At 40.7% G+C, this 12,746-nt stretch overlaps 1 long non-coding RNA gene across 1 annotated transcript; it reads left to right on the forward strand.

Annotated features, from left to right (window-relative positions):
• The first annotated feature begins 9,172 nt into the window (after positions 1-9,172).
• LOC116407742 lies at positions 9,173-12,258 on the forward strand. The gene is made up of 4 exons (XR_004220543.1): positions 9,173-9,488; positions 11,035-11,091; positions 11,567-11,617; positions 11,919-12,258. It is a non-coding gene; the product is annotated as an uncharacterized LOC116407742 (long non-coding RNA).
• The last annotated feature ends 488 nt before the right edge of the window (positions 12,259-12,746 follow it).

The following is a 12,746-nucleotide window of genomic DNA, read 5'->3' on the forward strand; positions in this document are numbered from 1 at the left end:
GTATGGGCTGATATTTCTCAAGAGCCAGATTAAATTAAAATGATGATGTTCTACAATGAAGTCTATGGTGCATTTAAACAGAAGGGGAATAAAAATCATTTGGAGGACCATATCCGACCCCTGGGTCTCCAATTGGACAGCCCAGGTCTACAGTATCCTGATATATGGACTAGAAAAGGGTAAAGATTTAGGTATGCGGCAAGCCTGCCATACTCAAATCACACAGAGAAATGGATAAAACACAGACCATCCAATGGCGGGATGCAATGGTCTATAAGCAACAAGAGCTCTGCATGGAGAGGCGTTGACCAATGTACAGTAGGTATTTTAGCCACAATCTACTTACAGATTCCAGCAGAACAGGTAATGGGGATCTGATTGAGAAGGAGGGGAGAGACCAAAATACTTTCCTCTGGGGTGGAAGTAAAGAGTAAATATTCAGTGAAACTGGTTATGGATTACAGGCCAAGAGGAGGAGGCTTAATGTGAGTATAAGAGGAGTAGAGAGACAGACAATGAAAGAAAGGGAGGGATGACCAAGGCAAGAAAGAAAGTAGTTGGTGAGTATAATAGGAACAGACTGACTGCAAATTTTGTCTCTGGTTATGTGCGAAAGAGGAAGATTGGGGAGGTAGGTAGGTAAGTAAGCGGGAATTAAACTGCTGGATAGACAGACTGTATGTAGGTATCCTTAGACCAGGGATCCCCAATCTTTCTTACACGTGAGCCACAGTCAAATGTAAAAAGACTTGAGGAGCAACACAAGCACCATAAAAGTTCATGGAGGTGCCAAATAAGGGCTGTGATTGGCTATTAGGCAGCCTCTATGCACCCTATCAGCTTACAGGGGGCTTTATTTGGTAGGAAATCTTGTTTTTATTCAACCAAAATTTGCCCCCAAGTCAGGAATTCAAAAATAACTCCCTGGTTTGGGGGCACTGAGAGCAACATCCAAGGGGTTGGTGAGCAACATGTTGCCCCCAAGCCACTGGTTGGGGATCACTGGCTTAGAAGGACTACTGGGGATGCTGAGAGCAGAGGTGTAGATAAGTAATAGAGGAAGATACTGAAGTTACTGTAGCTACATAAGAGAGCTGTAGGTATGTAAGAGATGGGTAGACTGTGGGTGTGGCTAAGTAAGAAAGGGGAAGGCTTTAGGTGTGGCTAAGTAAGAAAGGGGAAGGCTTTGGGTGTGGCTAAGTAGGAAAGGGGAAGGCTTTAGGTGTGGCTAAGTAAGAAAGGGGAAGGCTTTAGGTGTGGCTAAGTAAGAAAGGGGAAGGCTTTGGGTGTGGCTAAGTAGGAAAGGGGAATGCTGTGGGTGTGGCTAAGTAAGAAAGGGGAAGGCTTTAGGTGTGGCTAAGTAAGAAAGGGGAAGGCTTTGGGTGTGGCTAAGTAAGAAAAGACAAACCGTGGGTATGGGTAAGATGGGCAAATTGAGAGTTTTTTAGGGGCAGTGTGATAATTTACTTATACGATAACATGCCTTTAATATGTGGTTAGGGAGGCACCGAATCCACTATTTTGGGATTCGGCCGAACACCAAATCCTTTGTGAAAGATTTGGCCGAATACCGAACAGAATCCTAATTTGAATATGCAAATCAAGGCACAGAGGGCGTAAAAAGAACTACACGCTGCCCACGGGGCAAAACAATTTCCACTTCCACACTGATGTGGTGAAAAGTCACCTGATTTAAAGCCTGAATCTTGACCGAATCCTGGATTCCCTAAATGTGGTGCATCTACAATTCATGTAAAAAGGCAAAGCTGAATCAGTTCCCATGGGAGTTGCTGGCTGGATAGAGACCAGTCCTGGCTGTTATGTTTATTGAATGCTCTTTGAGTTTCATTATTTTATTATCATCCGTGACCTTCAGCATAACTGCACAAGCGCCTTGTTGTCTTTTCTCTTAACAATTATTGTTGCCACGTAGCACAGACAAAATATTTATATAAATCCCCTCTTTTATAATGAATTGCTTCTGCACCCCCAAACCGGCCAGTTTTACACATCGTCTTCACTAAAGGCCTTTATAAACAATGGGCGGTGCAATCACTTTACAGGAAGCTAGAAACGGAAAGCCAATATTTGATAGTTGCTATGGTAACTGCACAAGTGCAAAAATGGCTTTTGTTCATAAATAAGCGCCTTGGTGTCCATACTGTACAACTGGTACACAAAATGGCGCAAACACCATGTAGTCCTATCAGGCTGTGACTCCTGAGGCCAGTTCTTTATTCTTTTTTTTGCAAAATATTACAAATTTCAAATAAACTACGTTTCCTTATTCTTTGGGTTCGCCAAGATCATTTCGATGTTTATATTTGCAAAGAATTAGTTGCTTGGCCGGATCATAAAATAGTGGATTCGGTTGCATTGACTTCCGCCCTTTTGAGTGGCTTCCGAGTGGCTTCTTCAGTTCAAATGACTGGTAGGGAATTCCCTGGTATATAAACCCTTGAGGGTAGTACAGTCACAGACATCCAATCACAATGGTTCCATTGAACTTGTTCAGTTAGGTGTTGGCTGAAACTGACAGGTGTAAGAAGGTATGATCCAGTCACAATGGTACCATGATTCTCATTGATGAAGGTGTTAATCCTTCAAAGTACATGAGTGGAAATGTGAATTGTTGTGAAACCGCCGGGGTAAGGATGTCAAAGTGGCATTGTATGTTGGTGACAAGCAGTGTCGCAGGCCCTCTCCTCTGTTCAGGGATGGTTTTTCCAGTTTGGCATAAATGGCCTCTTTCACACCTCTTTCAAACCATCTGTCCTCTCGGTCCAAGATGTGCATGTTACTGTCCTCAAAAGAGTGACCTTTTTCTTCCAGTTATGTACTTTGAAGGATTAACACCTTCATCAATGAGAATCTTGGTACCATTGTGACTGGATCCTACCTTCTAACACCTGTCAGTTTCAGCCAACACCTAACTGAACAAGTTCAATGGAACCATTGTGATTGGATGTCTGTGACTGTACTACCATCAAGGGTTTAAATACCGGGGAATTTCCTACCAGTCATTTGAACTGAAGAAGCCACTCGGATGAGTGGTGAAACGTTTTCAAGAAAAACTCCAGTTGTATTAGACTTAATTCTTCTAGATACTGTGTATCATGGCCTGGATGAATGAGAATCTTCATAGACACATGCTACTGATCAAGCTTATCGCCTTAAAACTACCTCCCCCTGGCTTTAGTGATACTATAGACCAGTGATCCCCAACCAGTGGCTTGTGAGCAACATGCTGCTCCCCAACCCCTTGGATGTTGCTCCCTGTGGGTTGAAGGCAAGTTCTGGTTGCATAAAAACCACATGTATTGCCAAATAGAGCCAACTATAGGCCTCGCTTCCATATAGGGGCTACCTATAGCCAATCACAGCATGTATTTAGCACCCCATGTTTGTGTTGCTCCACACTTTTTTTTATGTTTAAATGTGGCTCACAGGTAAAAAAAAAAAAGTTGGAGGCCCCTGCCACAGAAATTAGTTCAATTGGCATGGCGAGGGCCTTAGAAAATAAATTACTAGATATAGACCTTTGCACATACAGTATCACTTCGTTGTCTTTTTGCTTTCACTTTCTATATGACACAGATCGGCTTCAGGGAGTGTTCTATAGCAGAAATGTGTTGTTGCCCTGGTGTTCCGGATCGGTTCTTTGTTGGGTGATTATTGACAGTTACTGTAACCGTGGACAGGATTCATTTTTTCAGATATTCGGATCCAGTTCTGGTTCTGTTCTTCCCTATCTGGTGGTTTCTTATAAACAGGGGCTGAAGATGCACAAATTATATTGTGCAGTTTCTCTCATGTTCTTAGAGAAATTCTTACTGCCACACTTGGCTCAGATTTTCTGGGCCAGATATTTACCTACACACACGAGCAAAATATATAGAACTTGTGCTGAAAACCCATTCTGCCTATTCTATTACATATATATATATATAAAATGCATATCTTATTTTTTATTTTTATTATTTTCCAGAAATAAAAGTATTTTCCAGTTGTTTTCAATTCATACTTCCTATCCACCCTTCACTCCACCAGTTAGTTTAACTATATATAATAAGCTCTGTATAAACAACATCCTGCATTACACAATTTTGCCTTACAGATAAGCAGAAAGGATTATGCAGGGAGTTAGTCTGTGGACTGGAAATCGAATTTTCTAACTGACAAGGACAAAACATGAAGTGGTTTCAACCACCTGGTTTTCTCTATTTATCTCAAGAAATAAGAAGAACACATACATTTTTGTAATCAAATAGTCTCTGTGTATATATTTCCACTACTATACTGCCATCGGCCTATTTTCTATCAATCTATTTGTTTGTTCTATCACTCCATTGTTCTTTGTTAAGCAATCTATTTTTTTGTGTGTCCATTATTAGCCGTACATCTTCCTGTTCCCATACTATATAACACTGTTGCCAGACACCATGAAGATGGAGGCTTTAAAGAAGTTCCTTCCATGGGTAAGATTTTTGCTGACAGATGTGGAATAAAGCTAAAGAATTTTCATCCCATAGACATGATTTTATAACTAAAAGTCCAGAACTTCTAGAGAACTTCTGGAGAAGTGCACTAAATAGGGCTGAGTTAAATGAGGCTAGAGTTAATGGGCCTGATTCACTAAAGTGCGATAAAACGTGCGCTATTTATAGTGTGCGGTAAAAATTTTATCGCATCTTAATTTTGTCGACTTTTCACACGATTCACTATAAGCATACTTGCGCTATTTTACGCGCAATATTTCATGCGTTATTTAACTCATGAAGACTATTTCAATGCGGTATTTGCTGGTACATGTGCTAAATAACGCACACAAATAGTCGCCGCATATGAATGGTAGCATAGTAATAGTGTATAAAAATTGTCGCCGCATATAAATGGTGTATATAAATATTAGCCACATATAAATGGTAGCATATAAATAGTAGCATATAAATAGTAGCATATAAATAGTAGATGCTTATATGTAATAGGTTTGAAGCTATGGTTCTCACTGCTTCTCACTGTGTGTATAATTAGTCTATTTTGTGTGGTGTTAACAAAGTGTTAATTTCCCTTGGGCTACTCCCACATCAGGCTTGGACAACTTTTTCTGGAATTTCAGTACTGAGCATGTTCTTCTATAAAGACTGATGCAGGGGAAACCTGGGAGGTCAAAAGAAAATAGGAGCACGGTACTCAACAGTCAGTATCTTGGTCTGGGGGCATTTGCTAAAGAGATGCAGCACCATCTTAGGGTAGCAGTTAAGTGAACAGGATCACTGGGTCAGACCCAAGAACTTGGTTCCTCCTTCTCCTTTAAAGGACTAGTTCACAAATCAACACTAGGCAAATCTGCATCTGGGCGGTAACCCATAGCAACCAATCTGTGAGATTTCCAGCCAGCAACAATGAAAGCAAACTTCTGATTAGTTGTTGTGGGTTACTGCCCAGGTGCCCAGTGTTTATAAATGAGCCCCACTGTAACTCGTTGATACCTCTATTGATAAATGGAGACACTGGTGTTCTTAAGCCATGTCTTTTGATTTGTTTGTAGGTTTTGCACTGGGTCACTTAGAGCCATACAATTTGGAGTATTTCCTATCCTGCAGTGAGACAAGTGGTAGGGTGGGAATTGGGTATTTTCACTCTGAGAAATAATTTATTAGGTTAATTAAAAATAGTCCATGAAACGAAGGGGAACAGACAGGAGAAAAAGGTAAGGTTGACGAGTAACAAAAGAACCATCTTGTGTACTTCAACTGCATTTTGGGTAAGATTTCTGGTGTTTTTGTATTTTTGCAGGTAGGTTTACTGAGCTTCACTGGTGCCCTGTACATGTATGGGGGCTACAGCCGGTTTTGGAGCCTCGGGCCAGTGCTTCTCTATGTATTGTATGTGGTAAGTAAACTATTTATGGTAACCAAAAATATTCTTATTTGCCTTAAAGCTGAAAGTGTTACCCTTAGCATCACCAACCTGGCCCTGGGACAGAGACTGGTGCCACTTTCCTTGGAACTGCTTTAAAAATTAAAGTAGGTATTAGCATTACTAATGATTAAGACATGCTAGGCAGAATAAAGAGCCACATCCATTATATGATGCATGCTGGGAACTGTTACCCCTCAGGGGGGTTTATATCTCTCTAAATGACCGTATCCTGTGGGAGATGCACTTGAACCTTATTAGCAACATCCATTTCTAGAATCACAAAGAATTATATGAATGTGCACCATAAATGCCTGGCTCCTACATTTGCCCACATCCCAAAACCATTTGATTTGAGTGCTTATGTAATATCAGATGAAAGTCTCATAACATTTTGTACTTCTCCCATCAGAAACGACTTCCTATAGTCGTCGGTATCTTCTCCAGGGAACCCAAGGAGTCCTACGCGTGGCTCAGTAACCATCTGCGGCAGGAGTTCCAGGTCAAATCAGTCTTCATATCGAACAATGAAGAATGGAAGTTCAGACAAAGTGCCTCTGAGTGTAACTTCGCCATCCTCTATCACACAAAGAGAAGGGGAAGGCTGAACATTACTGATGTGACGGACTCGCTGTACGATGAGGAGCTGAAAATACTATCCGCAACACTAGGTAAGGTTGGCCGAGGTCACTGGAGTTATTCCTTAGGATGACAGATCCCCTTTAAGAAGCACAAAAGAGACCTGCGTGGATCTGGTCAGACAGGCCCACACACGGACTGGAGTTCATTTTACTCATCACAAACCAGCTATCCAACCCTAATGCATCAACACAGTATACCACTGATATAGCTTTATGCAAACAAGAGCCAATTCTCATCCACTGATCAACTTGGATATCAATATCCCGCCCTTGTGGAATGTAGGTGCTTTATCTGCTGTTCACCTAAAATAAAACACAACACAATAGAACACACTAATATTGAAATGAACATATTTCACCGCAATGTTTGGGAATTCAAATACAAGGTAGAGAAATCAGAAAGAATGAGAACAAGACAAGACAGGACCTGGTGCAGGTTGCCACCATTGTGTGAATGGTGATACTCTAAGGTGATCCATTAAAGTCTACCCCCAGCTCTTGTTATTGTTGGCCTGATCCTATTTCCGTGTCTTTTCTGTAGGGAAGAAGAACGTGATTGTGGTGATAGATGACATGGACAATGCCAACACCAAAGCAAAGGAACATTTATTGAATAACCAGCCCACTATTGGGTCTACGGCTTGTGACCTCTTCCTCTTTAGCTCCACTGAGAAGGAATCTTTACCTGTTGTTCAACAGAGTTCCATTACAGACAAGTTGGCTTCTATGAGAAAGCTGGTGCAAGGACCTTCCTATCTCTCACTGCTTCATACACGTCTCAATTTCCGTTTGCCGAGATCTAAGTCTGCCAAGACTCCGATACTGTAAAGAACTGGAAATGACATTAATACTTGCATGGAAATACCAGCAGCCTACTTCTCTTAAATAACAAAAAAATGTATTACTTTTATTAAATGTTGGCCTATTGGGATTGGATTGAAATCATACAACCTACAGCAGTCACATGGTTCCCTGTGCCAATGAATGCATTTATGGTAACTGTAATAAAAGCCATACACGAAAATCCTTTCACATGGTGTTAACAGAAAATTTTTTTTTTGTTTCCCCAGCTTTTTTTTTTTTTTTTTAAGTATAATTGGTGTTTTTCCTGCAGGTCAATTTATTTTTTCCCATTCATAAAAAGTTTAAAAGTTTCCCTTTTTATGTATTTTTCACCAGCACCACATTTTTGAAACAAATATGTTGCCCTATATACTAAGGCATTTCTTTATTTGATAAAATGGGGGTGGTAGTGGTGAAAAAAAAGCAAATTGACAGTATGAGGCTCATTTAATAAAACAGCTGCTATAGATTTACACAATTCACAATGACATGAACTGGAACTTCAGCCAATGAAAAAGCCTTGTTCCCCTTTGACCTGAGCGGCATTGGCTGCCATCATTGCCTTCATGTTTGCCTTACAGGGAACGCCCTGCCTCATACATAGCACAGTGTTATCAGATAAATCAGAAAACAGGACCCATATTCAAATAAAAAGGCAGTTAATCTACAGTAGCTGGAGCTGTAAAATGCTTCCCATGTTTCCCTTGGAACGGCAGCAATAGACTATGGCAGCTCATTTGGGGGTTGGGGAGAATATAGTTTAGCCACAGCTATTGGAGAAGTCCTGGGGTTGGGAATGTAGAGCCAGAGTGCCATGCTGGAGCAGTACGGTCCAGCATAGAAAGTACCTTTGGAATCCACATTTGAGGGAAACCCCTCACAGCAGGGGGTAATTCACAAATACCCCCTAAAAGACGCTGAAGATCTCAGGGCAGATTCTTAGTTATATTTCTATTTCTAGTTATATTAATATTTCTTTAGGCCCATAAATTAAATATCGTTTACTAAAGATAAAAACCATGGCTTGTAGCTAGGGCTCCCTACAGACTCCAAACACTCCCATGTTATGATGATCCATCTTGGGATTATTCAGTATTCTGATAAAACCAGAATAATATGCGTTAGGCCTGGTGTGTTTGGTGTCTATGAACAGAGAATCCCATTTCCCACATAATGCCCATGGTTCCATCATTTAGATGAATACCCATAAGTATTTGCGGAAAAGCTGGAAAATAAAAATGTCGCCAGTTACAAAATGGTGACCCGCCCTCACATTTCTCATTGGATGGGGGCGTGAGCTACCTTGTAACCTGTATATCAATGGCCCAGACAACTGGAAAGACTTATAACTTTGGAGGCCGTGCTGCTTCGGGAGGTATATGTCGCTATTTCACCGCCCCCCCCTGCACAGGAATTACATAGGACCATTCTATTGGTGATGTATGTAGGTTTCTGCATTTGTATCCCTTTTTATTTGATAACTGTATGCAACCTGTATTTAATTATGTAACTAATTGTTTTTATATAATATATGCACTGTCTACTTTTTTTTGCTGCTGTAAATAAACCTTTATGCCTTAAGCGGAGTGTGTATGTTAAATGTGTTTAACCCCTTGCTAGTTAGAAGGAATGTGTGTCTGCTTAACCCTTTGTTTGCTTGCAGGAAAGTTATGTCTTGTCTGTGTAGACTAACTTGCATTGTCTGCTGGAGTTTCTGTTAGCTAGAGTGCTTAGCTAGAGAGTCTAGGGTGATTTGCCTCTGTGAAGCGTCAGTGTGCAATAGAATATCTAGACTTGGGTGCTTGTGTTCCTTAAAAGATGGGGGTGGCAGTTTTTGCGGGTTGGGGCTGTTTTGGGAGTGACTGCACAGGTTGTCGAGAAACTGTATAGTGGATGTATTAACCCCTACAGCCACCTGCCTGGTCACGTACGTCTGTGGTGGTGTTCGTGACACAGAGATAGGAAAAATACTTTCACTTTTGTATTCCCTCACCCATAGCACAGTTAGGAGCAAAGGGAATGAGCAGAAAAGGAGCAAACTGAGTACTGACAGAGAAAGCACCAGAGAAGGAGACTGACGGGGTGAGTACAACCGGAGCAGCAGACTGACTGTGAAGTTCCTAAACCTGACTGTCAGTTATAGCTTCTAATGCTAACGGACTCCATCTGCACAAATATGGCAGCCCCTCATAGAGAAACATGGGGATCAGATAAGTAATGTAACAGCATTGGGGAAATACTTTTAAGGAAAAATTATAACATGCAAAGACACTGTTATGATATATTTAAAAAAAAACAAACAGTAATTTCTGGTGTCAGTATATCTTTAAGCATGAAAGCTAACATCATGGGCTCACACTTTCTTCTTTCTCCAATCACCTTCATTTTTACCCTCATCAACAAAACAAAACTTTTTTGTGCGAGCGAATGAAGTATCAGTGTGGGGCTGGTGTGGGGGGCTAAGGGTTCAATAAGAAAATAAGATCATGGGTCCCCAGTGAGAGTGGGGAGAAAGTTTTGGCTTTTGGACATATAAAGTATAAGAGGGCCAGACTGCAAATGTGAGAGCTAGGGCAGAAGAATAATGGTGTGACAGTGTAAGCAAATGAAAACCATACAAAGAGTGTTTACAGAAGCCAACTGAGAGTGGGGGTATAGACAGACAGCTTGAAAACAAAAGGGACAAACTGACTGTGCTTGTGGGGAGGGTGGGGGAGTCAGACTGAGTGCAAATAAGGAGCAAACTGACAATATAATTACAAGGGGAACATACAGACAGATAGGGCGGCCAATCATCTGGATTTGTCTTGGACTGACAAGACCTGCACTATATCACCCAGAATATCCAATTTACCGTCCATCAACAATGCATGTGATGTTGATATCACCCAATTGGTTGGTTTGATGGAAGTAGGAAAAACTGTCGCACCCACTGGATACCCCAAAATGGTTCTTGTATGCAGTACTCAGTGTAAGGATTAAGGAACAAGGGGCCCAGGGTTAATATCTTATTGTTGAGCCCCCACAGCTACCCCTAGATATTTGTAAAAGGACAACTCTCAAGCAGGAAAACTTAAATCTATTAAGGCAGGAAATAAATAGCATATTGTTAGTGAAGTAGACTAGTAGGGCGCACTGCCCTGGACCAACAGTGTAGCAAGCAGGTTCCCCATAATCACAAATACCAGCTTTTATTTAAAAATCCAGGAGGAACATTTGTTCTAATAGAAGGTCTATATATAATAGTTATGTTGAGGGGTCTGCCATTTCTAGGGGATGCTTTATTCAAAAGTTATAGCAGTTGAAAGGTTTGATGGTGGGTCGCTAGCCCTGGTGGGCCCTGGGCAATTTCCACTTTTGCCCATTTATTAAAACGGCCCTGTGTGCAAAGTACAATATGATGTGACAACCTCAGTAACTCCCTCAGTCCCTGTTCTTTGTAAATAGAACTAGAAAAATGCCACTGACTGTATGATATTAGCAGAAAGAAGTGGGAAATGTTACAATCCAAGATAAAACGCTACATCTATACATCCTTATTGCCCCACCCAACCTATAACCTATTGTCTGTAGATGTATAATTTAGGACAATATAAGGTGAAATTTCATAAAATGTTTTTCATTACAGATTGCAATGGGAATCATTATTACATTTGTCTTACATACATTATATTGGGTTTTTAAGGTAAGCAACTTTTTCCTATGTGACAGTAAAGGGAGAATGGGTAGTCTTGATAAATGGGTTTGATTTTGAGAAGAAAACCTTAAAGTAAAATATATCCATCAACCACTCAGAGGGCAGCAGCATTACAAGAAATAAATGGGCCCTAAAGCAGAATCATTTTATCCCCCAACCCCATTACCCCCATTACCCAAACTGACCTGGATCCTTTCTACTTCTCACTCTCCTACAAGCCAAAATGAACCTGAAGTGCCACAAAGGTATCAGAGAGAACTTTTTTTTATATATATTACATACAAAGAATTTTTTTTTCCCATTTTTGATTTTTTTCCAAGTTGGGAAATGTTACAGTCCAAGACAAAAGGCTACATCTATACATCCTTATTGCCCAACCCAACCTGTGGCCTATTGTATGTAGATGTACAGTATATTGTAGGGCAATATAAGGTGATATTTCATAAGATGTTTTTCATTACAGATTGCGATGGGAATCACTATTACATTTACATTATATTGGGTTTGTATGAAGGTAAGCCACTTATTCTTATGTAATAGTAAAGGGAGAATGGGTAGCCTTGATAAATGGGTTTGATCTTGGGAAGAAAACCTTAAAGTAAAATATTTCCATCAACCACTCAGAGGGCAGTGACATTACTAGAAGTAAATGGGCCCTAAAGCAGAAACATTTTATCCCCCAACCCCATTACCCCCATTACCCAAACTGACCTGGATCTCCTGTACTTCTCTCTCTTACAAGCCAAAATGAACCTGAAGTGCCACAAAGAACTGTTTTTATATATTACATAAAATATTTTTTTTTCCATTTTCAGATTGCCCAGTTCATTCCAGAAGGCATCAAGGAAAGAGTAGAGAATTACTTACACGTGAGATCCCATTTACGTATTTTGTTTTAAAACAGTTAGAAAGCAACAGGTTTCTCAAAGACTGCAACAAAAACCATCTCTGTGAGCCCCCCCATACCATGTTGTTTCAGCAGTTTCATGTTGGTTTGGTCATATTAACATTTCTCTAGTCAGTCCCACAGGAAAGTCCTATTCTTACTGATGTAGACTCTTCTCATTTTCAACCTTCTTCATGTTTGGTCACATCCAGTGGTGCTCACCTGCAGACCTCCCAAACTCTTAGGGGCAGATTTATCAAAATGTGAGTGTAGAGCTTAATACATAAGAACTCAACCACGTTCTATTCATTCCTATGGAATTGGATTTGAATCGTGTTTATCAAATGGTGAGTTCCAACTTCCACCGATAAATATGCTTCTAAAAATCCCATAGGAATAAATAGAACATGGACGAGTTTCACATTAATCTGCCTGTTAGTTTAGCAGCTCTGTTCCTGCACTAGAGGATAAGGCACCATTTTGCAGCGTGCTGTAACATGTTACTGTGTTATCCCTTAGTAAAAGTGTATTCTGCCACAAGTGCTCCTGTGAGTGCCCTGCAAAGCCTGTGTAACGTGTCTGATCAGATTTAATGAGGGACAAGGTAGGAACCACCATGGCAGCAGTCAGATAAACTAAGGAGCAGGGGGTGCAAAGGAGGGAACTCAAAGTGCAAGATAAAATGGGAGAGGAAAAAGTGGGAAAAAAGCAGATTGACAGTATGGGGCTCAGAACTAGAAAAATGCTGACTGTATGA

This window comes from Xenopus tropicalis, chromosome 9 (assembly GCF_000004195.4).
Source record: "Xenopus tropicalis strain Nigerian chromosome 9, UCB_Xtro_10.0, whole genome shotgun sequence".
Classification (NCBI taxonomy): Eukaryota; Metazoa; Chordata; class Amphibia; order Anura; family Pipidae; genus Xenopus; species Xenopus tropicalis.